The sequence below is a fragment of the Panthera leo genome, chromosome C1, assembly GCF_018350215.1.
Source record: "Panthera leo isolate Ple1 chromosome C1, P.leo_Ple1_pat1.1, whole genome shotgun sequence".
Taxonomy (NCBI): Eukaryota; Metazoa; Chordata; class Mammalia; order Carnivora; family Felidae; genus Panthera; species Panthera leo.
The window spans coordinates 140,736,251-140,753,751 of record NC_056686.1 but is presented as its reverse complement, the minus strand read 5'-3'; the positions used below and the strand labels follow the sequence as shown (position 1 = coordinate 140,753,751).

The 17,501-nt window shown below is 38.9% G+C and overlaps 1 pseudogene; it reads right to left on the bottom strand.

The window, feature by feature from the left end:
* Window positions 1–14,583: 14,583 nt before the first annotated feature.
* Window positions 14,584–17,501, bottom strand: part of LOC122226011 — a 29,454-nt pseudogene continuing 26,536 nt past the window's right edge.

Here is a 17,501-nt window from a genome sequence, read left to right as displayed (position 1 = left end):
CGAATTGCCCATTTTTTCTTTTGGGCTATTGATTTTTATTTCTTCTTTAAGTGTTCTGGATACTAATTCTTTTGTTAGTTATATGTGTTGCAAATATTTTCTCCAGTCTGTGGCTTGTGTTTTCACTATTTGCATTGTGTTTATTGTAAAAAAAAAAAAAAGAGCCTTAGTTTTAATATAGTGAATTTGTTAATCTTTCATTGTGCCATTTGTGCTTTTCTGTGTTTTATTTAAGAACTCCTTCCATACTTCAACATCATTTAGTTTCTTCTAAAATGTTTAAGGTTTGGGGTGCCTGTGTGGCTCAGTTGGTTGAGTGTCTGACTCTTGATTTTGGCTCAGGTCATGATCCCAGAGTCATGGGATTAAGCCCCGCATGGGGCTCTGTCAGTGCTGAGCATGGAACCTGCTTAAGATTCTATCTCGGGGCACCTAGGTGGCTCAGTTGGTTGAGCATTTGTCTCTTAGGTTGTGATCTCGCAGTTCATGGGATCGAGCCCTGCGTTGGGCTCTAGCTTACATGGGATTCTCTCTCCCTTTCTCCCTGCCCCTCCCCCACTTGTTCTCTCTCTCTCTCTCTCTCTCTCTCGCTCTCGCTCTCGCTTTGTCTCTCCCCCTCAAAATAGACGTTAAAAAAAAGGATTCTCTCTCTCCCTCTACCCCCTTCCCTGATCACGTGCACTTTCTTTCTCTAAAAAAATAGAATAAAATGTTTAAGGCTTTACTTTTTCACGTTAGGTTTTTAATCTTCCTGGAATATTGAATGTTTATATAGTGTAAAGTAAGGAATCAGATGGCTATCTTATTTTCCAGTCACCACTAGTTCATTAGCAGATCCTTACCCCATTGTAATTACACCTCTGTCAAATATTAAGTGTCCACACATGTGGTTGTGCTCCACTTTTACTGAGCTATTTGTCCATTGCACTCTCATTTCTCTGACTTAGGAATGGGATCATTTTTCTGTATTAGATTGTCTAATTAGTTATTCCTGGTCCATAGACAATTATCAGTTGTTGTATAATGAGCTTGTATTTACTAATCTTGCTGAGTCTTTCATTAATGGTTCATTACTGACTTGAATCAAAGAGGCCTAGTTCCTACTCTCAACTTTATTAATTAACAAATTCCGTGACCCTAAAAAAGTTATTAGTGTCACTAAATTTCAATGTTCTCTTTGGAAATAAGCAGGTCATAATATCTAACTCATGAGGTTGGTTTGATGTGAAGGTTAAGAAAAGAAAATGGATGTCAGTAGCCTAACACAAAGTAGAGACCCCAAAATGCCAGGTCCTTGTAAAAATCTTAGTGTCTGACAAATAGTCTGGTAATTAGTCGATGTGTAATAAGGCTAATTAAATCAGATCTCTCACACACACATGCACGTGTGCACACACACAGAAGACCCTGCTGGCCATCCAAAACTCTAGGTTACATAGGTTACTAATGCATTTCTATAGTCACAATGTCACAGGCTTCATTTGTGTTTTCTTCTTGAATAAGAACATACTACCCAAAGAAATCCAAAACATTAGGCTGGGGGAAACTATTCTGGGGGAGGTAAGCACTGGGAGGACACAAAGTTATCTCTTGGTTTCAGGTAAGATCCATGTGCTTTACATGATTCATTATAGATCTTAAAGCTGTCAGAGGAAAAATGGCCATTACAATTATGTGACTTTAAAGTATTTTCCAAAAGAGCCATATCTGTCATCAGTTATGAAAGCTGACCAAATGTACATGATGACAGACAGACAGCTGGTTCTCATTCATATTAAGTTCCTCTCAAGCAAAAGGAATGTTAAGGAAATCTGGCCTCATATTATGTTGATTCCAAAGTAATTACATTTGTTATTTCCTGGCGATGCAGTAAATCAAGCTGTGGCAAGTAGGTGGATATTTCACAGAAGTAATTTTGGAGACCATTAAATATGGTCACATGGTGTGTTGAACCCTCTTCTGCCTCAAGACAAATAATGTCCAGTCCAGGTGTGGGAAAAGGGAGAGAGTGGGAAAGCAACTACTTCCTTTAAAAGAAGGGAAATGCATGGTTTTCCACATGCAGATGCAAAATTTGTAAGAAACAGAGGAGTTCACTTAAGGCATGTGGGGGTCAAAGGGATGGACAAACTGCCCCTGTGCGAGAGATTTCCTACCTCTCTGTTCTCAATCCAAAAACTGCCAAGTCCAGCTGCTTCCCAGGCAGTCATGTACCTCCCCCAAACACACCTGCTATCCCAGCACTTTACTCTGGGGTAAGCTGGCCGTTAATTAATGTCTACAGCACAAGGGTTTATGACCCTTCTGATTTCATTATAGTTAGAAGCTCTGTAGAGCTTACTCCCATTCACATAAAGGCCAAATGCTTTTAGAATCCTTTAATAAACCGATTGCCTAAAGGCTAAATTCAGGAAGGAATCTAATATAGGCACTAAATGATCATTTTGTTGTCTAAAAGTCTCTGTTCAAAATGGACATAATTCTTCTTTTAGCCTGTGATTTGACCTCTCTTTAATGCCAGCTTCCTGAAGTATTATCACAATGTAAGAATAAAGAAAGCAAAACTAAATTTGACTTTAAAGGGCATCCTCGCCTTACACACAGATTTGCCTAGGAGTAAAATTAAGACCCACTGACTCTAACATTTCTTCCTGTAGACATCAGAGGTTTAGCTATCAATTGCTCAATGCATTTTAAAGAATTAAGGAATGAAAAATCTGGAATGCTTTAAAGGAAAACTGCCTGGAGGCCTTAGGAAAAGATGACCTCTGGAAGACCTACCCAGCTCCAAACCATTCCTTGGTAGAGCACACAAAATGGATCCGTGTGTACAGCAGCAAAGGAAGGCGTGGCTCTTGACCCATTACGAGTAGGTTAGTTTCAGCTGCCATGAAAAATTCAACCCAGAGGTGAAGATTTTTCACTTCAAAACTCTTCAGAGCAATTGGGCCCTTCTCATTGTTCCCACCTTTGTTTAACTCGGCCAGTGTTTGTCAGTCAGTTAGCTTATAGCCCACTGAATTTCATTCAGGGAATCTGAAATCAGAAGTGACATAAACATATGGGGGGCATGGAGAGGAGGGACAAAAGGAGAGAGGGAATGAGAATTACCAGTCAAATGGGAAAAAGATATTTTTTTTTGCTTAATTTTGTTTCTTCCACCCCAGATTCATTTACTTCATCTACATGTTATATTTCAAAAATGGGACACAGACAGCTTATTAAGGGAAGTGGGTTTTGGTTCCTTATTTTGGGGAGCATTTGCAATTCCAGAATATTCATTAAGTTAAATTAGGGTTTTATTAAAAGTATGGTTTATTATGTAAATGGTAGAAAAATAAATATATAAATATCTATGTACAATACCTATAATGTATTGCATATATACATGTAAGACAATGTTTGTATTGCCTTTAGCAGATCCAGAATACAGATACTATGGAAAGTTCTGAAAAGAGCAGAACAGAGGGGCCCACACAAAATGGTGTGGAATGATGGGTGATAGTCACTAAATGTTTCCTTGTTTATTCTTTTCTTTCTTCTACTTCATATGGAGATGTCACAAACATCTCAATCTACAGTGAGGGTGCTAACATCCTGCTCTGTGGAGTCCATAATACCAGCCATGCCTAGGCTGGATTCTATGTGCTCATCTCCCCAATCTGGGGAGCACCACACTGACTGTGACACGAGCCTCAGCTGCTTGGGGATCCAGACTCTTATGCCAGTTTTCACACTAACCACCTCACTTGGAGACCTCACTTCATCTCTTAGCCCCCAGTTTCTGTACTTCCTTGGTACAAAGTGGATTTGCCGTACAGTTTCATTAATTAATTAATGAATGTGGGTTTTTATTTTTATTTTTTTAATATATGAAATTTATTGTCAAATTGGTTTCCATGCAACACCCAGTGCTCATCCCAAAAGGTGCCCTCCTCAATACCCATCACCCACCCTCCCCTCTCTCCCACCCCCCATCAACCCTCAGTTTGTTCTCAGTTTTTAAGAGTCTCTTATGCTTTGGCTCTCTCCTACTCTAACCTCTTTTTTTTTTTTTCCTTCCCCTCCCCCATGGGTTTCTGTTAAGTTTCTCAGGATCCACATAAGAGTGAAAACACATGGTATCTGTCTTTCTCTGTATGGCTTATTTCACTTAGCATCACACTCTCCAGTTCCATCCATGTTGCTACAAAGGGCCATATTTCATTCTTTCTCATTGCCACGTAGTACTCCATTGTGTATATAAACCACAATTTCTTTATCCATCCATCAGTTGATGGACATTTAGGCTTTTTCCACAATTTGGGTATTGTTGAGAGTGCTACTCTAAACATTGGGGTACAAGTGCCCCTATGCATCAGTACTCCTGTATCCCTTGGGTAAATTCCTAGCAGTGCTACTGTTGGGTCATAGGGTAGGTCTATTTTTAATTTTTTGAGGAACCTCCACACTGTTTTCCAGAGTGGCTGCACCAGTTTGCATTCCCACCAACAGTGCAAGAGGGTTCCCATTTCTCCACATCCTCTCCAGCATCTATAGTCTCCTGATTTGTTCATTTTGGCCAGTCTGACTGGCGTGAGGTGATATCTGAGTGTGGTTTTGATTTGTATTTCCCTGATGAGGAGTGATGTTGAGCATCTCTTGAATGTGGGTTTGATTAGGAACTTGGATACTTAACAGCTTACCCTGCTCCATTTGACGATTCTGGTCACCATTTTTCATTCAGAAAAATCAAAGGATTTTTACTGCCTTGGCTAACAAGATGGCATATCAACTGGCCAACAGCCTTTTCTAGACATGTCAAGAAAGATACATTTGAATATTGGTATGAAATCCGTGAAATTATTTGTTTCAACATTAGGTTTTCAAACTTACGTAGTAATAGCAAGAACTATGGTTATTACACATATGATGATTTTGCACACTTTTCAAAATGATTTAAATAATTGCACCCCTTCATGTAGGATGACGTAGATGAAGCTCATGTCTTGGAGAGTGCAGCACAAGTTAGATTTCAGACCCATTCACCCTCTGCAGCAGCCAGGAAACACCATTGTGTAGCACACTTGTAAAACAACATGTGGGGGCCCAGGAGGTATCATGTACATGACAATTCCAAGGCATGCATAAACCTTACATTATTTGTAAGTCCCCTTCGAACCACTAATAAGTGCAGTTTGATTTAAAATCAGACGTCTCCAGAGTAAGGAACTATAAAGGGAGTATAAGGCGACCTATAATTATGCCAAAAGAATATAATAAAATTTTAATTTAAATTAACCTTAAAAAATTATGCTTCACTAATTTTCTGGTGATTTTTTTGTGTGGTAAAATATATAAAACATAACATTTACCATTTTAACCATTTTTAAATACAATTCAGTGGCAATAAATATGTTCGCAATGTAATGTAACCATCAGCACTATCTACTTTAAAAACTTCTTTAACATCCCACACAGAAACTCTGGACCCATTAAATAATAATTCCCCATTCCCTTCTCTCCTCAGCTGATGGTAACCTCTATTCTATTTTCTGTCTCTATGAATTTGCCTATTTTAGGTACCTTATACAAATGGAATCATATGATATTTATTCTTTGTGTCTAGCTTATTTCACTTAGCTTAGTGTTTTTATAGTTCATCCATGTATCAGAATTTCATTCCGTTGTATGGGTATACCACGATGATTTATTCATCCACTGAAAGACATTTGAGTTGTTTCCACCTTTTGGCTGTCGTGAATAATGCTTCTGTGAACATTGGCATTCAAGTATTGTTTTTGTCCGTTTTCAATTCATTGGGGTATACACCTAGTAGTAGAATTGCCAGATCATATGGTAATTTTATGTGTAACTTTTCAAGGAACCTCCCAACTGTCTCTAGAGTGACTGCAGCATTTTACATAACCACCAACAGAGCACGAATTTCCGATCTCTCCCCAGGTTCTCCACATTGCCAACACTTGTTATTTGTTTATTTTTTTATGATGGCCAGCCTAATGGGTGTGAAGTATTATCTCAGTGAACTTTTGATTTGCATTTTCCTAATGGTTAGTGATGTTGAGAATGCTTTTATGTGCTCATTGACCATTTGTATATCTTTGGAGAAAGGACTTAAGACCTTTGCCCATTTTTTAATTGGGCTGCTCGTTTTTGTTGTTGTTGTTGTAGAATGATGGGGATTTTATGTATTCTCGGCATTAATTCCTTATCACATGTGTGATTTAAAAATATTTACTCACATTCTGTGAATTGTCCGTTTACTCTGTGGATACTGTCCTTTGATGTACAGAGGTTTTAAAACTTCGATAAAGTCTAACTTACCGTTTTTTGTTATTATATACAACTAATTTTACTGTATGCAGTACCAGTGATGCCACCACCTGCCCATTTGTCAGCTAGTGTGGAAGCTGTCTTGTAGGTAGGATAGGAGTTCCACATCATGAAGAGCTGTCCCTGGTAGCTTCATGTGATTGATGACTACCAGTGCTTCGTAATACCTTGTAATTCAAGGGTTTCCATAAGTGAATTTGGGGGTCATATTTTTATGTCATTTATATATTTTTATTTTTATATTTTCATGTGTATATTTATAAGGTTAACATTCACAATTATGGAGCTAAATGACATGAAATATCTTGCACAGAAAATTCAAATGCAAAGTAAAAATAATGCAAGCTGAAGGCAATAACAAGACCATGGCAGAGTTGACACTTCTGCTCTTGGTAGGAGCTCTTTATCAGCCACATTAAGAGGATCTGACAAGAAGTCAGTAAAAATTCACAAACACCAATACATCTATTTTAAAATGTGGATTTAAGTCAACCCCAGTTAACGATGCATCAAACTCGGTCTATACCATGTGTTAGGATATTAGTCAGTGGTAGTATGGAGGTATGATAATTTGCAAGACATTTTTAATGTTTATTTTATGCTTATTACATCATTTTAAATGCTTTTAAATATTATTGCATCCAGAACATATTTTTTAGAGTAGCTTAATATCACATACATATGTAAATTAATAATTTTATAACGAATACTTACCAGGCATGCATTCTCCAATATTTTTTATTGATGGGGGTATTTTAAAAAGTTTAGAGACCATTGAAGTCCATAAAAAGAAGTAAACTTACAGATATATTTATCTATCAACTTTGTCAGGTGGATAACTGGCACACTTTTATGCTTAGAATTTCTTCTCCTTTTAAAAATGTAACATTGACTCGATTCCAGTCTATTTGGCAAAAGTTCCCTAGTGGATCACTGCAAAGGCAGCAAAGCATTAGCACGTTTGGCTTTATTATTTATGTGACAACAGTGTGCTTTTTTTGTTTGGGTCTATACAGAGTCTGTGTATGTATAGTTGAGTAATCCTTGGGACCAAACAGTTATAACTCCAGGAGGCCGATTTGATGCCTGAGGAAAATACCATAGCTTGAGTTGTGTGAAAGCCATTCTGGACCTCAGTTGTGTTAGTAGAGAAGATAATTTTCTCAACAGCAAACTGTGGATAATCAATCACCTTGAATCTGGACTTCTCACTGTACCATTCTATTATCCAAGCTTATAGATTTGCTAGGATCCTTACTTACCCAGACATTCTCCCACTGGTGACCCTTCTGCCCACTTCACTCCTTATTAACACATCCATTGAATACTGAACCAGGCAGGGATGGGAATTTTATTTGGTGGCTTTATTCCCTTGTTGTTTACATTGGCATGAAATTTTTGGGTTATATGTGAATTTTCTTTATCCCTGTGGATCCTGACTTCACAGCCACGGATAATCAACCGCCAATCAAACCTACTTTCAAAACAACCATCTTCAAACTAAGACATGGTTTTCTGGTCATGCTCTAGATGGTCATAGCTGTAAAGCCACTTATGAGAAAACTTGGAATTTTGATATGATTTTACAATAAACTTATGCACTTCTTTGAAACCAGAAGAGCAGCAAAGCCAGGCTACACACTGAAATTTTTTCTACATGAAACAGCCTGAAGTTAATTGAGAAAATAGCATTCAGCTTGTAGTTACCCACCTCACCTAAAGTCTGCAGATTAAGCTGGGCTTACAGAATCACAGAGTTAGAAGGGAACTTAAGGAATACCTTATCTCTCCTCCTCTCTGTACTTGTGGTTATGTGAGATCTATAGTAAAAGCTTCCTTTTCTAAAGGAAGTGTTAAACTCTCTCAACACAGGATTGCCCTATACAGCATCCTTGAGAGATTTTCTTTTTGTCCATTCCAGATGACCGTGTCTTTTGGAGTGTTTCAGGTGATGGGGAGCTTTCTACATCCTAGAGGGGATCACCAGCACCTTGAATTATTTAAGTCCAGATGTGATGTTCACCTGGCTGACCCCTTCCCTTATCACACCCATCTCTGGCTCTCTCATTCCTTAGTCTGAAGGAATCTGTTCTTTGGCTTTGCTAACCCTCTAGATTTATCATCTTTTCATTTTTCTCTCAGTCAGTGAGTCACCTTTGGCTTTTTATACTTCTCTGCTTAGTCAGGATCCCATAGTCCATCACCCCAGCTTCTCTCTTAACAACCGGTTCAACTTCCCTGGTTTCTTTTCTGAGCGTATCCTGAGGTTTCCCATGTTCAGTCTCGCTGAATAATCAACCCTTGCTATCAGAGAAACCTGTTCATGCATAGGCCCAAATAAGACAGAGCTCTTCTGTTCAACGTGCAGTGCAGCTCTTTGCCTCCATGCCCCTAGATACCCCCAGCAGATCTCTGAGATTTTTGCCAATTTGTGACACTGTTCTAAGGTGCATCCTTTCTCTAATCTCTCCAAGAACCCTCAACAGATCCTACTCACTGAAGTCGGTGATGGTTCTTGGGAGAGGATTCAGTGCCTACCCAAACTGGGTAGTAGGAAAGGAGCAATGGAGGTGTGAATGGACCAATAAAGACAGTAGCACATTTAAAGAGAATATATAACTGAATCATCCTGAGGCTTTTTACAGAATAGCTTACTAAAAGTAGGTCACCCAACAGAGAAACTATATTTCTTATCTACCTAAATTCCAAAAAAAGATGACCCAACTCTGATCAAGAGTGAAAATGTGTGAGCAATGGTGACAGAAAGTGCAAGGAGATCCAAGATAAATAGCCACCCATGACATGGGTCCCACATCTTGCACCAAAACATTTTTGTTTAATCTAAAAGAGAAAGAGAGACAAAAGAATGCTTGAGCAGGATGCTGGAGCTAGGAAGTAAATCTTCCACAGTCATAACCAAACAGGGTTTCTCAGTTTCCTGCTTAGAAAGTAGGTGCTGAGTCAGGAATCTGGGCTTCCCAAGGCAGAAGCATCTTTAATGAATGTTTGGTGTATCTTTGACTTAGACCAGACTCCAGAGCTGTTTTTGCTTTCCCAGTGGAGGGCTAAGCCTATGAAGTCGTTGACAAGAATATCTTTCAAATGGCTAACAAACAGAGGTTACTCAGACTCTGGACCAAGCAAACAGTCTGCTCCCTCTGACCCTATACCAGGGTATCTGCACCCTGCATGATAGTGCCTGAACAAGATACAGTCTCTACCTCAGCCAGAACCATAGCATTGTTGGATGCTGTTTTACTGACTATTCTTCTAATCTGTTCAGGCTTCCCACAGCAGCTGTTCTAATCCTTCAATATTATGCAATTTTATTACTGTGCTGCATTCACTTTACTCTTAAAAAGGTAATCGTGCTTCTTACTTCACGGGAAACAGAGGGCTTCACTGCTTAGATAATAGCAAATTGTATGTATTGCATCTTATGTACAGTAGTCCCTCCCCTTTATCTACAGGAGATAGGTTCCAAAACTCCCAGAAGACGTCTGAAGCTGTGGATAGTACTGAACCTTATATATACTATGTTTTTTACTATATGTACATACCTGTGATAAAGATTATAAATTTGGCACAGTAAAAGACTAACAACCTTATAATAGATAATAAAATAGAAAAATTACAACAATATACTCTAATAAAAGTGATGCTAATGTGGTCTCTCTCTCAAAATATCTTTTTGGACTGTACTCATCCTTCTGGAGATGATGTGAGAAGATAAAATGCCTACATAGGGAGAAGAAGTGAGGTGAATGGTGTAGGTACCGTGATGCAGTGTTAGCCTCCTATTGACCTAATAATGATATGTCATAAGGAGGATTATTCATTTTCACATACAGTTAACCACTGTAACTGAAACGTTGGACAGTGAAACCACAGATGGGAGGAATGCCGTACAAGGAAGTGCTTTTATTGTTTCTTACAAATGGTCTCAGTAATATTAACATCACCTTTATGTAGACTTACTATTCCGTCCTGTCAAGACAGTATGAAGTCTTAGAAAGAGTTCAGACATAGGTCTGAGGAGTCACTAAGCCTCTGCTCATTTTATGACTCCACGCTTCTTCTAGAAAATTGAACATATCAAAACAAAAACTAATCCAAACCCAACTTTTTTTTCTGATCTACTCTACATATCTTAATAAGGAGAAAGAATTTTGAAGTTTAGAAATCTTTTGATAAGATAGGAGCTGAATAGAAATTGCATTCAAATGTGAACAGCTGATAGGACTGTACCTCTGTGCACAGATTGTAATGAGGGTAGGAATGTGAGGGTGAGGGACAGGTTGAGGAGACACAGGGCTGAGGATAAGCTTGCTGGAAGGACTCAACCCGTGAAAAGAGGAAACTTGCGAACACCAAATGCGAGCACTACGTGGTTCTCAATTATACCTAGTGTTGGCCATGTCTGTCTGTAATTGAATGTGCAAGACTACTTAGGGAAGAAGAAAGAAAGAACCAAGGCATTGTCTCTAAAAAAGGAGCGATGAGTGAAAAGTTAAGAGAATGACTTACGTTAAAAGTAATATATTAGAGATTGTCTTAGCTTCTCCAAATGTCATCTCAATCAGTATTTGCCCAGGTATTAGCCAAGAATTTATTATGGTAAAAAAGGACAACCAAAATATTCATTCGTGGAGTATGGTGATAACCAAGGCAGTGACGGGGGTGGGGGTGTCCTCATTTCATGGATGGCAGCTTGGCCAAATTCAAGGACAACATTGGTTTCCAAAGGAAACATTCCACTCACTACCCCTCACCTTTTTTTTTTTTTTTTTCACTTGATGAATTGTGGAATCATTCATTCTCTGGAGGTTCCAGTAAGAAAAGCAAATTATATTTAAATGAACACTTGGCATTTGGTTCAGCAAGCTAATGTGACCTGGATTCATTTTAAAGATGTTCCATTTTTTTTAGTAGAGGGAGTCATCTTTCTGTGGGCCAGATTCAGGTCCAATTTCTTATTCAGCTCGTGACTTAAATTGAATAAGTCCTTATTGCAAGTAGACTGCTTGGCTGTGTGTCTCCTGGAATTGATCTCCTCCAGGACTTAAATGTTCTCAGTTAATGAGGTGCATTCTTGTTATTGCTTATAAAGTCACTAATAATTTTCTGAGAATCTATATACAAAATTTATTATAAGTGTGTATTCACCCATACAATAACTTGAGTAGCTATTTTCCCATTAAGACAAACTCTTGGCTAATGTATTTCAGTAGAAGTTTTATTCCAAAGGGTTACTTCTGGTCACTGGAAGTATTTTTTCATATTTAATTTTATATAAGGCAATTGGTTATTTATAGACTTGTTTATGGATGAATTATTCCACTGTTTATAGCTATAATTAGGAAATGTATAAAATCAATTGTTAAGGAAGTGTGAGTCAGTAGCACAGCTCTTTGAAGAGTATGAATATGAAATCTGAAGATTTTATAGAGAGATGACTCTCCTGCAGTTCCTTCACTAAGCATCTGTTCTACTTTGTGTGACTGTTTATCCTGGCCTTTCTGAAGCATAGAACCAAAGTCAAGGGGAATAGAAGGGCTCAGAGTTAACCCTGTGTCAGGGAACAAGCTGAAGCTAATTGTTCCACCAGGGGTTTGAATCCATGACCTTGACCTCATTATATCAAACTCTAACCAACTGAGCTAACTAATAAGGAAGAAACCTATGAGAGAAACCTGATGTCAACTCTAAAGCATTACATGTTATCATGTCACCCCAGCATCACTGCTTCAGTTGTCACCATTAACTAAATTTGGAAACCATATTTTTAGGAGAAATTTTTGATATGTCTTACAAAGTTAGAAAATTCTTCAGGTTTCAACAGTGTAGATTTGGTGCCATCACAAACTCATAGGGAATGATAATAGTCTCTGGACTTGATAGATAGCGACTGATATTTTCTTTTTTTCTTTAAACAAATTTTTTTTAGTGTTTATTTATTTTTGAGAGAGAGAGAGAGACAGAGCATGAGCAGGGGAGGGTCAGAGAGAGAGGGAGACACAGAATCCAAAGCAGGCTCCAGGCTCTGAGCTGTTAGCATAGAGCCTGACTCAGGGCTTCACCCCACAGACTGTGAGATCATGACCTGGGCCGAAGTCGGACACTTAACTGACTGAGCCACCCAGGCACCCCACGACTGGTATTTTCAAAAAAGAAGGAAAGACTTCTTTTCTATTATATGTGTTGCAATGAGAAAATGCCACAAGGTACTAGAAGTATTGCCGTCATCATTCATTTCCAGAGGAAAAGTCAGAATTGATTTGAATTCCTATTGACTCATAATCCTGGGCATGTTAGAAATGTGTCATTCATTCATCCTTTTAATCAAAACTATTTACTGAGCTTTTTTCTTGGTGGCAAGAATTGTCTTAGGTGGTGGAAATGCAGAGGTGACCAAGTTGGACAAAGCTGGGTTCCCATGGAGCCTACAGTATGGCAGGAACATAGTCAATAAACAAGTAAGCAAATACATGAACAAGAATTGATCATTAACTGCTGATGGTACCTGATCAACTTTTCATATTGAGGTTTTCTCAAACTTCAAAAATATGTTTTCCTAGAGGCATAAATTGTTGCAAATTATAGATAAGCTGCTGTGTATGTGGACTGTTGAATGCAATGAGATGAAAGTGCTCTACAATACCGCAGTCGAAATATGAAGAAGTTTTACAGTTTTCGTTAAAGACTTTGGCTCTCAAATCACACACACTTACATTCAAATCCTACGTCCTTCACTTGTTAGTGTTATGAACTCAGGAAAGTTTTTTTAATCTTTTTGAATGTCCGCTTGCTGGTCTGTAAACGTGGTGCACATTTGCTGTATTAACTAGTACGATATAAGTAAAACACATGTCACTTAGCAGGTACTCAAGAAATATTTCACCTTTCCAGTGAAAAAGAAAGATACAGTGTTCTTACAATAACCAGGTGAAACTTATTTTGACCATGAGGTCTAAAAAATTTAGAACTACAGTGAAGAATTTGAGCTATGTTACTGTGCAGAGTGATTTTATTAAAATACATACAATTCCCTCAAGAGCATTGTTGGCCTTAACTGTAAAGGCAGTTCCATTAAAACCCTGCTTTCCAAGATAAAATGAACATTTGATAAATCATATTTAACTTTTCAATAGTGATTTATAATAGTCTTTATCTGAAGATATTTTTCTTCCAACTTTCCAGAGTTGAGGAACAGAGCAGACAATAGGTTAAGGGGAGAACTCCATGTTTAACTTAAAACTTTTCATCTCTGTGCTCTAATCTAAGCATTCCTTCTTCAGGTAGAGGTTTGGTATTTGAAAAGCGAGAGAATCAAGTTTCTTAGCACTCTGTGGCCTGAAACATTTATCAAAATAAACCCCAGGAGCTGGGCCCTACACTGGCCTTTGGAGGTTAGAAGAATGTTGTGCATGTGGCCAGGGGTGTCAGAGAGGGGAGATGATTGCCCCTGAGGGACTTGCTTTCTGGAGGCTTCTGTGCTCCAGTCAGGCTGTCTCTCTATTAGTAACAAAAGACTTGCCTTCCTCAGCCCTAGGCATCTGGCTTCATTCCCAGATGCTGCTCTGAGGCCAGAGTAAAAGACACAGAAAATATCTGGGTGTTTTAGAGTCGATAATACTTGGTGTAGTAATGATGATAGTAATAAAAATTAGATTAGTTATTATATTTATAAATATGAAATATTTAATATTGATATATTTATACATATAAGTAGTATTATAAGTGATAATTGTATGAAATAAAATAACTATTTATACAATAAAAACATTATTGTTATAGAAATAATAATATTTTGGCATACTTACTAAGAACTTCACACACATCAACTCTTTGAAATTCCAACCCAAATATTTTGATTCAGGTGCTGTTATTTCCCTATTTTACAGAAGGGGAAACCAAGATATAGTTTAGTGAAGTAATTTCTCCTAAGTCACCTAGCAGGGAAATGAAGATAGGAACCAAGGCTGTAAACCTCTGAAGTTTAAGTTCTGTCTCACACACACTGACAAATCTACATTCAGCTTCATTTTCTATTACTGATCCGGTGACTTGAAGTATCAGCAACATATGAGATGTAAAACGTCAGCAACGTAATCAATTGTGATCAATGATGCTAAAAGAGCAGTGTGTTCCTTCCCCGGAAGAAATACAGAGAATGCCCATCCCCTCTCCATCCTAGCTAATGTTGCGTGCTTGGGATGGTGCTCTAATTTAATTAGCAAATACAGTAAATCAATTGAGTAAAGAGGAGGAAGTGTTTGTGATTTGGACAGAAAATTCAGATCTGCTCAGCTCAGGGCTGAGCAGGTAGATGGCAATGGAGTGGTCCACGATGTAATCCTGGTCCTTGTCCTTGGGGCCTGCACTGTAGTACACGCAGTAGCTGTGCCTCACTTGGGCTACCTGCTCAGCAGAACCAGTCAGCCCCAGCAACTGTGGGTGGAAGTCCTGTAGGTAGTGGGCCATGGCTGAGACAGTGTCCCACTCAGGGTCCACAGTAACGAAGATAGGCTGCACCAGGGGCAGGTGGGCTCAGCCTCCAGCTGCCGTACCACCTGCACCAACTTCTCCAGCTCATCTGGGCAGATGTTGGGGCAGTGAGTGAACCGAAAGTACATCAACACCCACTGACCCAGAAGTCGGCTTTGCAGCGAGCCTTTCCCCCCCCACCCCCCCGCCTTCAGCAGGCTGAAGTCACCCTGGCCCACGGCCGCCTGGCTCAGGGCCTCCGTTCACTTTTGCTGCTGCCGCTGCTCCTTCTCAGCCCTGGTGGCCAGTCAGACCCCACCCAGCCCAGCCCCAAACAAGGTGGTGATCAACAGCCTAGTTTGAAGCCCAGGGCCCTGGGGCCAGCTCTGCCTGCCTGTGTCTCCAGGGCCCTGCCTTGACAGGAGCCGGCATATGTTGGGCCTTGCCTCCTGGGGTACAAAGGAGGGCTGGGGGCTTCCCATGACAGAGCCTGTGCCAAGCCTTGGGTAGCCAAACCAGATCTATGGGACGCAGCAAAGGCGGTCATCAGAGGAAAGTATATAGCAATCCAGGCCTTCCTAAAGAAGGAAGAAAGATCTCAGATACACAACCTAACCTTACACCTAAAAGAATTGGAAAAAGAACAGCAAATAAAACCCAAAGCCACTATAAGACAGGAAATAATAAAGATTAAAGCAGAAATTAATGCTATTGAAACAAACAAACAAACAAACAAAAAACCAGTAAAACAGATCAATGAAACCAGAAACTGGTTCTTTGAAAGAATTAACAAAATTGATAAACCACTAGCCAATCTAATCAAAACAAAAAAGGAAAGGACCCAAATAAAATCAAGAATGAAAGAGGAGAGATCACAACCAACACAACTGAAATAAAAACAATAATAAGAGAATATTATGAGCAATTATATGCCAATAAAATGGGCAATCTGGAAGAAATGGACCAATTCCTAGAAACATATACACTACCAAAACTGAAACACGAAGAAATAGAAAATTTGAACAGACCCATAACCAGTAACGAAATTGAATTAGTAATAAAAAATCTGCCAAAAAACAAGAGTCCAGGGCCAGATGGCTTTCCAGGGGAATTCTACCAAACATTTAAGGAAGAGTTAACACCCGTTCTCTTGAAGCTGTTCCAAAAAATAGAAATAGAAGGAAAACTTCCAAACTCTTTCTATGAGGCCAGCATTACCTTGATTCCAAAACCAAACAGAGACCCCACTAAAAAGGAGAACTGTAGACCAATTTCCCTGATGAACATGGATGCAAAAATCCTCAATAAGATATTAGCCAACTGGATCCAACAATACATTAAAAAATTGTTCACCACGACCAAGTGGGATTTATACCTGGGAAGCAGGGCTTGTTCAATATCTGCAAAACAATTAACGTGATTCATCAAATCAATAAAAGAAAGGACAAGAACCATATGATCCTCTCAATAAATGCGCAGAAAACATTTGACAAAATACAGCATCCTTTCTTGATAAAAACCCTCAAGAAAGTAGGGATAGAAGGAGCATACCTCGAGATCATAAAAGCCATATATGAACGACCCAACGCTAATATCATCCTCAATGGGGAAAAACTGAGAGCTTTCCCCTAAGATCAGGAACGAGACAGGGATGTCCACTCTTGCCACTGTTATTCAACATAGTATTGGAAGTCTTAGCCTCTGCAGTCAGACAACACAAAGAAATAAAAGGCATGTAAATCGGCCAGGAGGAGGTCAAACTTTCACTCTTCGCACATGACATGCTACTCTGTATGGAAAACCCAAAGGATTCCACCAAAAAACTGCTAGAACTGATCCATGAATTCAGCAAAGTTGCAGGATATAAAATCAACGCACAGAAATTGGTTGTATTCCTATTCACCAACAATGAAGCAACAGAGAAATCAAGAAATCGATCCCATTTACATTGCACCCAAAACCATAAAATACCTAGGAATAAATCTAACCAAAGAGGTGAAAAATCTATACACTCAAAACTATAGAAAGCTTATGAAATAAACTGAAGAAGACACACAAAAAATGGAAAAAGATTCCATGCTCCTGGATAGGAAGAACAAATATGGTTAAAATGTCAATACTACCCAAAGCAATCTACATATTCAATGCAATCCCTATCAAAATAACACCAGCATTCCTCACAGAGCTAACACAAACAGTCCCAAAATTTGTATAGAACCAGAAAAGACCCCGAATAGCCAAAACAATCTTGAAAAAGAAAACCAAAGCCGGAGGCATCACAATCCTGGACTTTAAGATGTATTACAAAGCCGCAATCATCAAGACAGTAGAGTACTGGCACAAAAACAGACACTCAGATCAATGGAACAGAATAGAAAGCCCAGAAATGGACCCACAAACATTTGGCCAACTAATCTTTGACAAAGCAGGAAAGAATATCCAATGGAATAAAGACAGTCTCTTCAGCAAATGGTGCTGGGAAAACCAGACAGCGACATTCAGGAGAATGTACCTGGATCACTTACACCATACACGAAAATAAGCTCAAAATGGATGAAAGACCTAGATGTAAGACAGGAAGCCATCAAAATCCTCGAGGAGAAAGAAGGAAAAACCTTTTTGATCTTGGCTGCAGCAACTTCTTACTCAACGCGTCTCCGGAGGCAAGGGAAACAAAAACA